General features: G+C 41.8%; 1 protein-coding gene across 1 annotated transcript in view; it reads right to left on the reverse strand.

The window, feature by feature from the left end:
* LOC130041414 (M1-specific T cell receptor alpha chain-like) overlaps positions 1-14,152 on the reverse strand; it is a 474,927-nt gene that overhangs the window by 263,061 nt on the left and 197,714 nt on the right. The window lies entirely within an intron of this gene.

Consider the following 14,152-nt stretch of genomic DNA (forward strand, 5'->3'; position numbering starts at 1 on the left):
GTTTGTCTGTTTGTTTTTGGGTCACACCCAGTGGTTACTCCCTGCCCTTCACTCAGGAATTACTCTTGGGAGTCTTGGAGGACCATATGGGGAATCTGCGGTCGAATATGGGTTGACTACATACAAGGCAAGTCCCCTTCCTTTTATCTTATCACTCTGAACTCCCAAGAGTTACTTGAAGACATGAATATATCAAAGATTTTTGAAGAATGTCCTGATACAGCTATTGAAAATGAAAAGGACATTTGTCCTTTCCATTACAAGTTTCCAAATGCTTGCAAAGTTGAAAAACACTGAATAAATCTGAAATTAAGCTGAAAGCTGTCAGACAGAAGATACTGTTGTCATTTCAGAGAGAGGGGTTGCCCTGTAATTTAAGGTAAATCTGTTAAATCAGCTTTTTTTTGGAAAAAAAAATAGCTTTTCAATGACAACTGCCTTTAACTGTGTTCCCATGTTCAGGGAAATTTGTACAGTCTTTTACACTGATTACATAAATTAGATCTAAATCAACAATGCTACACTAAGAATTTCTTTTTTTTTTCCCTTTATTTTATTTTTTTTAAAGTTGTAGATTTACAATTTTTTGTGCTTTGGTTTCAATTATACAATGATCAGATACCCATCCCTCCACCAGTGCCCATTTTCCACCACCATGGATAATATCCCTCCCACCCCCATCCCCCCATCCCCCCTGTCTCTGTGGCAGGGCAATCCCCTGTGTTCTCTCTCTCCTTTTGGGTGTTGTGGTCTGCAAAAGAGGCATTGAGTGGCAAACATGTTCAGTCCATAGTCTACTTTCGACATGCATCTCCCCTCCTGGGAGGATCCTCCAAACATCCTTTATTTGGTGCTCCCTTCTCTATCTGAACAGCCCTTTCCTCTAGGATACCCGGCTGGCCTCTAAGTTATGGAGTAATCCTCCTGGTGCTGATCTCAGCTATTCTTGGGTATTAATCTCATACTTTGTTACTTTATATCCCCCAGATGAATGCAATCTTTCTATGTCTATCCCTCTCTTTCTGACTCATTTCGCTTAGCATGATACTTTCCATATTGTACCATTTGTATGTAAATTTCATGACTTCATCTTTTCTAAGAGCTACATAGTACTCCATTGTGTAGATGTACCAAAGTTTCTTTAACCAGTCATCTGTTCTTGGGCATTCAGGTTTCTTCCAGTTTCTGGCTATTGTAAAGAGTGCTGCAATGAACAAACAAGTGCAGATGTCACTTCGACTATACATTTTTGCCTCTCTGGGATATATTCCCAGGAGTGGTATTGCTGGGTCAAATGGGAGCTCAATTTCTAATTTTTTGAGAATCGTCCATACTGTTTTCCAGAAGGGCTGAACCAGTGGACATTCCCACCAACAGTGAAGGAGTGTCCCTTTCTCGCCACATCCACGCCAGCATCGGTTGCTTTTGTTCTTTTGAATCTGGGCCAGTCTCTGAGGTGTGAGATGGTATCTCATTGTGGTTTTGATCTGCATCTCCCTGATGATTAATGATGTAGAGCATTTTCTCATGTGCTTTTTTGCCATTCGGATTTCTTCTTTGAGAAAGTTTCTGTTCATTTCATTGCCTCATTTTTGGATGGGGTTGGATGTTTTCTTCTTGTGGAGTTTAACCAGTATTTTGTATATCCTGGATATCAACCCCTTGTCAGATGTGTATTCGGTGAATATCTTTTCCCATTCTGTTGACTGTCTTTGTATTTTGGTCACTGTTTCTTTGGAGGTGCAGAAGCTTCTTAGTTTAAGATAGTCCCATTTATCTATCTCTGTTTTCACTTGCTCGGCCAGTGGCGTGGCATCTTTGAAGATACCATTAGCTTCAATGTCATGGAGGGTTTTGCCAACTTTATCTTCAATGTACCTTATGGTTTCTGGTCTGATGTTGAGGTCTTTAATCCATTTTGATCTTACTTTTGTACATGGTGTTAGGCAGAGTTCTGAGCCTATTTTTTTGCATGTAGCCGTCCATACACTAAGAATTTCTAATCATAAAGTTGGTGAGTTAGAATAGCCTTTAGTTTACAAAGATGGAAATTACATTGCAGTGTTCTCATACAAACACCTAACAAGTGAGTCTACTGCAACAAACTTTCTAGTTATCAGTTAAGAATCATTAGTATTTTCAATGTTAAAAGAAAACACATTATTTTCAATTAATAAATGTATCAATAAAATTTGTTATTAATACAAGATGCAAAGAATAGAATTATCTGACATTTTACAGTTACTGTCATGTAACGATTACCTAATGCTTCTCTTATCTACCTGTCTGCAAGTAATAACGAGCATTATAATTGAACCTGTATTATATACCAGCCGCTAGCACTTGTGTGAAGCACCTATTATTTACTATCCCAAATTTTTCAAAAGGACTGAAGAGTAGAGAAGTGGTGTGATTTGTCAAAATTGCAGAGCTAAAATAGGAATGAAGACGGTTTGAGTTTTGCATCTATGCTTTTAATTCCAACCTGTATTGTTATCATTTATTTCACTTAAGCACAGGTTTATTGTTAACCCAGTATTTTTTCTGTCTTAAAAGTCCTTATGTTGATGAAGTTATGAAATTTGCATGTAAGTGGATCGACATGGAGAGTATCATGTTAAGTGAAATGAGTCAGAAAGAGAGGGGCAGACATAGAAAGATTGCACTCATTTGTGGAATATAAAGTAACAGAATGGGAGACTAACATCCAAGGATAGTAGAGATAAGGACCAGGAGGATTGCTCCACAGCTTGGAAGTTTGCCTCACATGCAGGGGGAAAAGGCAGCTCAGACAGAGAAGGGACCACCAAGTAAAGGGTGCTTGGAGAGCCCGCTCAGGATGGGAGGTGTGTGCTGAAAGTAGACTATAGACTGAACATGATGGCCACTTAATACTTGTATTGCAAAACACAACACCCAAAAGGAGAGAGAGAGAGAGCAAAATGAAATGCTCCTGCCACAGAGGTGGAGGGAGGTGGTGATGGGGGTGGTGGTGGGAGGAATACTTGGATCATTGGTGGTGGAGAATGGGTACTGGTGAAGGGATGGGTACTTTATAATTGTATGACTGAAACGTAAGTATGAAAGTTTGTAAGTCTGTAACTGTATTTTACGATGATACAGTTTTAAAAAATAGTCCTTATGTTGATAATGTTCTAAAATTTCAAATTTCAAATTTCAAAGTAGGCTAATGGACTTTAACTTGAATCTGATTTTTAATCAGGGTTGAATCAAGGGTACTTTAGACTTATAAACGATAATTTCCACAAAGAGCAGCTGGGACACTGTATACATCTGTTCATTGAGATATTATTTCCAAACTTTAAGAAAATATGCTGGCTGGGTTTTTCTTAGCCCTTTACTAAAATATATCTCAAAGTGTGAGATCAACAAGTCTCTTAACTTAGTGGTGACAGGAGGGAATAAAAAAAAAGACTCCATCTCTCTATTTAACAATTCTGTACCTGTGCTTAGGGATGTTGGCTGATTGATAACATGGCCAATTCAATGAGAGTACCCATTCAGATGGGTACAAACAACCTGGGGATTGGGGACTGTGTAAACACACAAAAAATAAACGGCTGGCGGTCAGGCCATTTCCCCACTCCACGGAGGTCAATGGCGATGGTCAGGCGAAGGAAGGAAACGAGGCCAACCTGGTTGGTCTTAGCAGCCGTTTATTACATGGAAGAGATGTATGTCATGGAGGCTTCAGGAGTCCTCAAGCACATGCAACCCGAGAGAGCCCCGAAAATCCCCTTATATACATCATGGTACCTCTAAAGGGCCAATATAGTGATGTCATCAAAAAGAGTTATAGAAAGAACATTGAGGCAGCAAACATACAAAGTTTCTTTACAACCACATTGTTTCTTTACATCCACATTGTTTCTTTACATCTGCAGGCCAGTAATCTTGGCCTCACCTTTACAAGCTATTTGGATTAACACATCAAAGACAGTCTGCTAGAGCTTGGAGCCTACATCTCAAATATCAGCCTGCCTGGAGCCAGGTATCTACATACCCAAGATCAGGCCTGGCTTAGCACCTGAGATCTGCTTACCTAAGACCAGCTAGGCTCCTGTGAGATAAGAGAAACTGCCTCAATATACTGAAATCATTTACTGAAGGCACTTTGGAGGGGGAAAGGTTCAGTCTCATCCAAGCTAGCCAAGACACATAGGAAAACTGCTTCTAGGACGTGTTTCTCCTCTCCTTGTCCAACCAACATAAGCATACATAATATTAATCATTTTGTACGGACACAGTAAGAAATACTTTGAGCTTATAGAATTGCTCTCCTAGGACCATCTCGATCTCAGACTGCAGTGCTCAGGCCAGATAGCTTTCCTATTCCTAGCAGCAGGGTCCTAATCTCATCATTACTTTTGGATCATGACATCATTTGCCTATGATCAAACTCTTAACTTATAGTTAAGAATCGTGGCACCTTGGCCTGGCCCATCGTGATGCCAGGGTAGCACATAACTTACCGGCTTGCCCTGGTTCCATCCAGTCCCACGTCGGGACCCTGCCCTTGGGGTGCTAGGAAGTGAGGGCAACTGAGGCTTAAGTTGAGAAGGCAGATGTCCAGGAGTGAATAATATCCAAAGCCAATTAGTTCCTAAGTTATAAAGCATAATATTAATTAATTGTCTTCCTGTATCTATACAAAAGGACATTGCATTAAAGTAAACTGCTCAAAAGACATAAGGAGAGGAGAAAGGCAATATTAACTTACAGTACAGCTTCAGTGTCTAAGAAGGATGAGACCTTACAAATTGGTTGGGGAAGAGAGCATAGAAGTGGTTATAGACAAAGTAATAGAAATGACTCGGGAGCACTGTGATGGTTGCAACCTGATAAACCTAAGCTACGTGTAGTCCAACAGGGGACATCCAGTTTCTCTTTGAAGTTGTATAGTTTTGGGGTTAGATTTATGATGCTCCCCCCCCCCTTTATTGGCAACAGTGTCTCCTATGAGGTTTCTAAGAAGGTAGAGAATGAATGTTTGTTAGGCCTTGAAAGTCAATTGTTCAGACATTTCTGAACATATGCTGGCCAATGGGTTTGTTGTCACACAGAAAAGATTGATAGAGAGAAGGACATTTCTTAGGAAGGCAGCAAATAATCCTAGCCTCCAGGGCCCTTAAGGGAGACCAATTTGCAAGCCTGGTATTTACTCTTTCATTTGACTTAGTTGTGGCATTTACATAGTAATGTTTTCAGTTTAACTTGGGAATGTTATTTTAAGTTCTATAAGCTGCATATAAAAGTGTCCAAATGAATTATCTTATGTGTTTACTGTTCTCAATATTTGTTTATGTGCCTAGTTGAAACTACTGTTTGCCAATCACTGCCTTCATTCTAGCAGCCTGTCAGCAGGATCTCCTAACAGGGAATGTCTTTCTCTGCTGCCTGCAGAAACAAATTCCCATTTTTTAGGGCTAGAGCAAATTTCAGGGGACCGAAGCTATTTCTTTCAGTAAGTATCCTGGTTAGTGGTTTTGGGTGCTGGTGTCTGGTCCTAGGAACAGCACATAGCCTAAGGGGGTACGTAATCCCTGTGAAGGTCATTTGCTGTTTGTAGAGGAGCAGAAAAGACATTTAATATGGCTGGTTTGGTGAACAGAGACAGAGTGAGTAAACATTTTGCAGTGTGCTCAGATCCACAAAGCAGGACAGCTTTATTCTCTATAACAACTTAACTTCTAACTCCAGGAGTTGTTTTGCGCAGTACTTACTTCATGCAAACATGAAGTTTTTTTTTTTTTTAAAAATATTCGATATGCCAGACACAGTAACAACAAAGTCTCCAATGGAGACATTACTGGGCCTGCTCGAGCAAATCGACGATCAACGGGAGGGCCTTTACCTTTTACCTTTATCATCTTTTATGAAGTCCATTCAGGATTTTCTCTACCTATCTTTCTTGGGATGAGATCTAAGTTCTAGGGAATTTAAAAGGTGTCAGGGAACAACATGGAGGTGGTGGGTAAGAGAGGAAGGGGTGCTTGGGTCCTTGGGGAAGGGAGGTGGGTACATTGGTGATGGGTGTGGTGTTGGAATTATGTGCAGAAACCATCGGTAACAGTATTACAAGGCACAGAACAGCAATCAATAAAAACGTAAAAAAAAAATGTTGATGTAGGCTGGGCAAGGTAGGCCCAGGTCGGCACCTGCTGGGATGCAAAGATTTGGATTTGGTTTGCAGCATTATTACTTCTGTGTTGCAATGTCTTCAATTTTGCACATTTCTGGTTGCTGATCTGCATGTTCTGTGTCCTTTTAGAAAGTTTTTCTCAGACCAAATGACACCACCCAGGACCAGATGGTGATCTGTCAGTTGATGAGCTAGCAACACTCCCCAAATCAAAGACCACTCTGTCCCCAGCATGAACTTATGGCCCACTTGGTGCCAGGAAGCTTCCATGCTTCTTCACATCAATCCCCTACAGACAACAGAAACCAGACCAAACACACCAGTTCCACTGGTCCTTGTTCCCTTTTCCCTCCCAAGACAACCTGAAAGCCCCCTTAGTGTTTCCCAGGGGGTGTTCTACCCCAATATCTTCAGGGGCTGGATTGGATTTCCCCCTCAGGTGCACACCTCTCTCTTCTTAACTTTATAATAAACGTCTTCTATTTCTTCACTTTATTCATCTCTATCTCTCTGTCTGTACCAGACAGGGTTTCCAAATTTATCACTTTTCATCATAAAATGGAGTCTTCTCCAGATTGTCTAAGGCTCTCAGTTAATTCTCCTGCTATTTTTGTGCATGTGAAAAATCCTTTAATATATGCTCTAGTGTCTAGTATCTGGCAGGGCAGGGTTGTTATGGGCCTCGAGGCACATCAGTACAACTTGCATCGCTCTCTTAGGCTGATAGAAATAGGAGAGGATATTGTCCCCTTGGCTTATGGGCTAGAATGCATTGCATCCTCTGTCACTGATGGGAGAGATGGCTCACACCTGAGAAGGACGGAGGGTTCCCCAGGTGACTTACATGTGAAGTGGGGAGGAGAGAAGAAGCAGCCTCAAGAAGGGAGTCTAGGGCTGGAGCGATAGCACAGTGGATAGGGCGTTTGCCTTGCATGCGGCCGACCTGGGTTCAATTCCCAGCATCCCTTATGATCCCCCGAGCACTGCCAGGAGTAATTCCTGAGTGCATGAGCCAGGAGTAACCCCTGTGCTTCGCTGGGTGCGACTCAAAAAGAAAAATAGACTATTTATTAAAAAAAAAAAAACAGAAGGAAGTCTTTCTCTTTCCTGTCTTTCTCTACCTACTACCCCCCACCCCCTCATTGCTCCCAGTCATGCCTGGGGGAAATCTAGGACTGATGTGAGTTTACTAGGAGTATAGGCACAATACAGGACTTAGGTCTCATCAGGCCCCTTCAAGCTGTCATAAACTGCACTCAGGTTCCACTTGTCCCATTCTGGAATGGGAAATGTTCCCTGACATCTGATTTCTCAGGGAGTTGTGGGATCTAGGGTGGAGAAAGGGATTGCTCTTTGCAGGAAAGAAATCATCAGTCCTACATCTTACCTATGAGACAAATAGTAAAGTAAAACAAGTCTGTTTGGGATATAAAGACAGAGATAGAGAGAGATGCAGAGCATCAGCTTCTGCAGAGTGGAGAAAAGAAAAGCACTTATCACCAGTGGAGATGTGGGCAAAAGTGCCATTAGGTAAGAGAAGAAATACACAACTCTGGCAGAAGTGAACCTTTTTCTCTGCCAAGCTGATTTATATATCTTACCAAATTGTGCCACCACCACCACCCCCACCCGTGCAAAGGTGGTTGCCCAAGAGGAGAGCTTGGAGTTATTTATGGTCTTTTGATATTCTTATCTTAGTATGGCTTCTGTTCCAGCAGTGGAGCCTTTCTTCCCCAGGGGTCTAGCCATGCTCAAGTCCTGGAATTCTGTATCTCAGCGGTTTTCCAGTTCTGCTCATGCCTTTGGGCTGGTTTAGGTTTCAGACTATTGTTGTCCCATTATTCATTATCAGAGACCTCCATCTCTTTGAACACTTCTTCAGGTTCTATCAAACACTTTAGGGATCTATTATTGCCTTTTCCCACTTCACTTGTGGTAGGGGCCAGAGTGTGGTGTTGTATTTCTTGTTTTTGTGTTCATTGTACCTTGAAATCCCTATCACTGTATCACTGTATCACTGTCCTCCGGGTGTTCATGGATTTGCTTGAGTGAGTGCCAGTAACATCTCCATTAGTCCCTGTTGCATTTGGCGTCAGGGGAATGAGGTCCATTATTGTTACTGTTTTTGGCATATCGAATACGCCACAGCTTGCTCTTGATATGTGCTTTTCTTTTCTCCACCCTGCAGAAGCTGATGCTCTGTTTCTCTCTCTTTATATCCCAAACAGACTTGTTTTACTTTACTATTTGTCTCCTCCTATTTACTATGAGGGAAGGTTTGTACATGGATGGGTAAAATGTAGGACTGACGATTTCTTTCCTTTGTGTGAGAGATTCTGCATTGCTCTCTTCTGGGAGCTTTGTTTTATGGTCTCTGGATCTTGGGCGGGAAGGCGGGGAGAGGGAGGAGGGGGTGGCAATTTGTGAGTGTGACTGCCATGTTACTGGAAAACTGGGGACCTGGGATCTGAGTGGAGGAGGCCCAGTCCCAATCTGAGCAGGCTTGGAGATCTCAGCCACGGGTCCCGCATACTTGGGTTCCTCTGCTGGTTCCCTCATGGGTGAGGCTCATCTCAGTGTGTGGACAGTGGCCTTGAGAATGGCTGCGGCTGGGTTCTGGAGGTTTTTGGCTGCTGGGGCTTTGCTTGGGGCAGGGAGAGATACTCAACCCGCTGCCCTCCCCTCCCCCCCCCCCCCCGCTGAGGGGGCCCGGTGAAGACCCGGTGGCATGGGGACAGGAGATTCTGCCAGAATCCCTATAAGACAGGAAATTTGAATTCATCTACAATGGCATAATTTGTATTTGGAACAGTTTATATTCTCAGAAGTCTTTAAAAAGCATGTGCTATTTCTTTAAACTCAGAATCTTGGACTGGAGAGATGGTTCAGTGTTTCAGGCACTTTTCTGGTCTCCCAGGAACCACTGGGAGTGACTCCCAAGCACAAAGATGTGAATAGCCATTGAACAACACTGGATGTGGACCCAAGCCCCACTCCGCAATAAAAAATAAAAGTAAACTAAAAATTTTAATCCAAGCACAAAATTCTTTTTTTTTTTGCTCCATTGTTTCTAGAGGAAATTTGAAAATTGTATTGTAAAGCTTAAATTTATGTAATTCTGTATTTGCAATGCAAGGAATTACATAATATATATGCATATATATATTTTTTTCCTGTGTTCATTGTGCCTCTCTACCCTAAGAAGTTAGGACTTTCTAAATCACATGAAAAAGATTGAAGGGCAAAAGAGGATTATCAGAAATAAAATACATATCTCTTCATATAAAAATGTTACTTTGTCACAGAGGATTAGGACTGAGGATTATGATAACCAATTTATTAATACTTTTCTATAAGATGAGAGAAAATGAAAGCAATGCCTTCTAAGAAGACAAATGAGGCACCGATTAAGAGAAAGACTACTCAGATAGATAGATGGTTTGGATTCGAATACTAAGAGTTTGCTAATTAGGGCAAATGATTAATCCTGCTGTGTCTTGGCATCTACAAACTGGCCTAACAACTTGAACTATTATGATAATAAAATGAGTGAATATACATGGAACACCAAGGCCCATGATAAGCTTTTAAAAGTAAATATTATGATAGGTATTTCCAGCCCACATATGGAAAACATTTAAAGGGGATTAACGCTTATATACATCTACTCCAAACACATACACTGTCAAAACTTAGACCTTGAGTTCCCTTTTCAGTTAGTTTGCCCATCTACTTCTCACTTTGACTTTTAGTCATATAAAATAGGTACTTTGGGGCGGGGGCTTGGAGAGATAGTACAATGGGTAAGACGCTGACCTACTGACCCAGGGTTTATCCCTGGCATCCCATATGGTCCCCTGAGCACCACTAGGAGTAATTCCTGAGTGCAGAGCCAGGAGTATCCTCTGAACACAACTAGGTGTGGTCCCAAAATCAAAAATAAATAAAATAAAACTACCTTTAATACCTAATTTTTTGTCTTATTTTTTATTGGGCTGGGGGAGAGGGTTGGTAATCCTCAAGGGGCTATTTCTGGCTCTGTGCTCAGGAGTAACCCCAGGCAGTGTTTAGAGGACCATATGTGGTGAATGTGGTACAGGGTATCCAAACTGGGGTCAATGTGATGCATGGAAAACACATTACCTCACTGCTATTTCTCTAGCCTCTGATATTTCTTTCTTTTTTTTTTCTTTTTTTTCTTTTTTATTTTTTTAATTAGTGAAGCACCATGAGGTACAGTTGTAGATTTACAAATCTTTGTGCTTGGGTTTCGGTCATACAATGATCAAATACCCATTCCTCCACCAGTGCCCATTTTCCACCACCATGGATAATATCCCCCCCACCCCCCTCCCACCCTGCCTCTGTGGCAGGGCATTCCCTTTTGTTCTCTCTCTCCTTTTGGGTGTTGTGGTCTGCAAAAGAGGCATTGAGTGGCAAATATGTTCAGTCCATAGTCTACTTTCAACATGCATTTCCCCTCCTGGGAGGATCCTCCAAACACCCTTTATTTGGTGCTCCCTTCTCTATCTGAACTGCCTTTCCCCTAGAATACCCGGCTGGCCTCCAAGCTATGGAGTAATCCTCCTGGTGTTGATCTCAGCTATTCTTGGGTATTAATCTCATATTTTGTTGCTTTATATCCCCCAGATGAATGCAATCTTTCTATGTCTATCCCTCTCTTTCTGACTCATTTCGCTTAGCATGATACTTTCCATATTGTACCACTTGTATGTAAATTTCATGACTTCATCTTTTCTAAGAGCTACATAGTACTCCGAGGCTGGAGCGATAGCACAGCGGTAGGGCATTTGCCTTGCACGCAGCCAACATGGCCGACCCGAGTTCGATTCCTCCGCCCCTCCTGGAGAGCCTGGCAAGCTACCGAGAGTATCTCGCCTGCACGGCAGAGCCTGGCAAACTCCCCGTGACGTATTCGATATGCCAAACACAGTAACAACAGTAACACAGTAACAGTAACATAGTACTCCATTGTGTAGATGTACCAAAGTTTCTTTAACCAGTCATCTGTTCTTGGGCACTCAGGTTTCTTCCAAATGACATTGAGGCTAATGGTACTTTCAAAGATGCCACGCCACTGGCCGAGCAAGTAAAAACAGAGATAGATAAATGGGACTATCTTAAACTAAGAAGCTTCTGCACCTCCAAAGAAACAGTGACCAAAATACAAAGACAGTCTACAGAATGGGAAAGGATATTCACCGAATACACATCTGACAAGGGGTTGATATCAAGGATATACAAAGTACTGGTTGAACTCCACAAGAAGAAAACATCCAACCCCATCAAAAAATGGGGCAATGAAATGAACAGAAACTTTCTCAAAGAAGAAATCTGAATGGCAAAAAAGCACATGAGAAAATGCTCTACATCATTAATCATCAGGGAGATGCAGATCAAAACCACAATGAGATGCCATCTCACACCTCAGAGACTGGCCCACATCCAAAAGAACAAAAGCAACCTATGCTGGCTCGGATGTGGCGAGAAAGGGACACTCCTTCACTGTTGGTGGGAATGTCGACTGGTTCAGCCCTTCTGGAAAACAGTATGGACGATTCTCAAAGAATTAGAAATTGAGCTCCCATTTGACCCAGCGATACCACTCCTGGGAATATATCCCAGAGAGGCAAAAATGTGTAGTCGAAGTGACATCTGCACTTGTTTGTTCATTGCAGCACTCTGATATTTATTTCTAACCCCACCCACTCCTTCCTTCCTTCCTTCCTTCCTTCCTTCCTTCCTTCCTTCCTTCCTTCCTTCCTTTTTTCCCTCCCTCCCTTTTTTCCCTCCCTCCCTCCCTCCCTCCCTCCCTTCTTTCTTTCTTTCTTTCTTTCTTTCTTTCTTTCTTTCTTTCTTTCTTTCTTTCTTTCTTTCTTTCTTCCTTTGGTTATACCTACACAACGAGGTGCTCTGGAGCTACCTCTTGGCTCTATACTGTGTACTGGGGAGACTGCTTTTCAAGGGATCATTAAGTGCTGGGGATTGACCCTCAGCCTCCTACATGAAAACTTTCATTCCTTTGAGCCATCTCCCAGCCTTCCCAGTTTCTTTAAATAATAGGTGTTTGGGAATCATACAAATAGAACTTCTTGCATACATGTGAAATTACTCAGTTAAAAATGCAATTGCCTAGTGTTGATAAGCTCTGAAGTTAAAGGCACAGTGTTCTTAATTGCCACTTCTCTCCAAGATTTCTGTTCCTAACTATTAAAGAGGTAAGGAAAAACTAGATATATGCAAATTTACATAAGTTTACACTTATTTCCAACAACTTCAAGGTCGGGGTGGGGGTTTCCCTGAACTACCTTTATGTTCCATAATGGGCTGGAGCGATAGCACAGCGGGTAGGGCGTTCGCCTTACAAGTGGCCAACATGGCCGACCCGAGTTCGATTCCTCCGCCCCTCTCGGAGAGTCCGGCAAGCTACCGAGAGTATTCGATATGCCAGACACAGTAACAACAAAGTCTCCAATGGAGACGTTACTGGGCCCGCTCGAGCAAATCGACGATCAACGGGAGGGCCTTTACCTTTTACCTTTAATGCACTAGAAAGACTTTTCTTTCTATACTTTTCAAAGACTATTATTTATGGTTATATTTATTTCAGGAAAAGAATGCATTAAAATCAGTAAAGGGAAGAGAGGAATAGGACAGTATGAGAAGTTCCAAAGTTGATGATTTTATTACCCTCAGGTATGGAGTATATGCTTAGCACTGATGTGTGACAATAGTGATACTAGTCACTACAAACGACTTCTCACCTGACACTGGTTCAGGTTCGAAGATGATTAGTTAAGTATTATTTCTACATACACCCTAGGGAAATATAGGGAACACAGGTTAGGAAAGAGGGAAGTACTCATTAAGAAAGTGAATTAAAAGTAAACTCTTTTTTAAAAAATTTTTGTTAGTGAAACACCATGAGGTACAGTTGTAGATTTACAGATTTTTGTGCTTGGGTTTCAGTTATAAAATGATCAAGTACCCATCCCTCCACCAGTGCCCATTTTCTACCACCACTGATCCCAGTATCCCTCCCACCCCCCCATTCCCCTCATCGCCCCCTGCCTCTGTGGAAGGGCATTCCCTTTTGTTTTCTCTCTCCTTTTGGGTGCTGTGGTTTGCAAAAGAGGCATTGAGTGGCAATCATGTTCGGTCTACAGTCTACTTTCAGCATGCATCTCCCATCCTGGGAGGATCCTTCCAACACCCTTTATTTGGTGCTCCCTTCTCTATCTGAGCTGCCTTTTCCCCTAGCATGTGCAGCTGTCCTCCAAGCCATGGTGCAAACCTCCTGGTACTTATCTTGGCTATTTTTGGGTGCCTTTTTGTTACTTTATGTTCCCCAGAGGAATGCAATCTTTCTAAGTCTGTCCCTCTCTTTCTGACTCATTTCGCCTAGCATGATACTTTCCATGTAGTACAACTTGTATGTAAATTTCATGACTTCATCCTTTCTAACAACTAGATAGTACTCCATTGTGTAGATGTACCAAAGTTTCTTTAACCAGTCATCTGTTCTCGGGCACTCAGGTTTTTTTCCAGATTCTGGCTATTGTAAACAGTGCTGCAATGAACAAACAAGTGCAGATGAGTGACAGTAAATTCTTACCTTTATAGACTAGGTAAGAATTAGCTATGTTAGACCATAATGTGGGTTCAATGATAGAGTGTTTACCTTGTATGAGGTTCTAAGTTCAATTTCCAGTGCTGAAAAGAGATTACCTAAGTGACTTATAAATCTGGATTTCATTTGAGCAGGAAGGATAGCATAATGTAAGCTCTAAATTTTGTCTTTGGATTATCTCCCTATTTTTCATCTAATAAGGAAAATATTCCTTAGTTAAACATGAAATTTAAAGGTCCTTTGTAGCTAACTGACTCTGTGGGGTCTAAAAGAAATATAGCAAAGATATTTGAATTTGTGAAGAAGATCCCTAGGAAGAAAACCTTTGGAAGGTTTTC

Source organism: Sorex fumeus, unplaced genomic scaffold (genome assembly GCF_029834395.1).
Source record: "Sorex fumeus unplaced genomic scaffold, SorFum_2.1 ptg000098l, whole genome shotgun sequence".
Classification (NCBI taxonomy): domain Eukaryota; kingdom Metazoa; phylum Chordata; class Mammalia; order Eulipotyphla; family Soricidae; genus Sorex; species Sorex fumeus.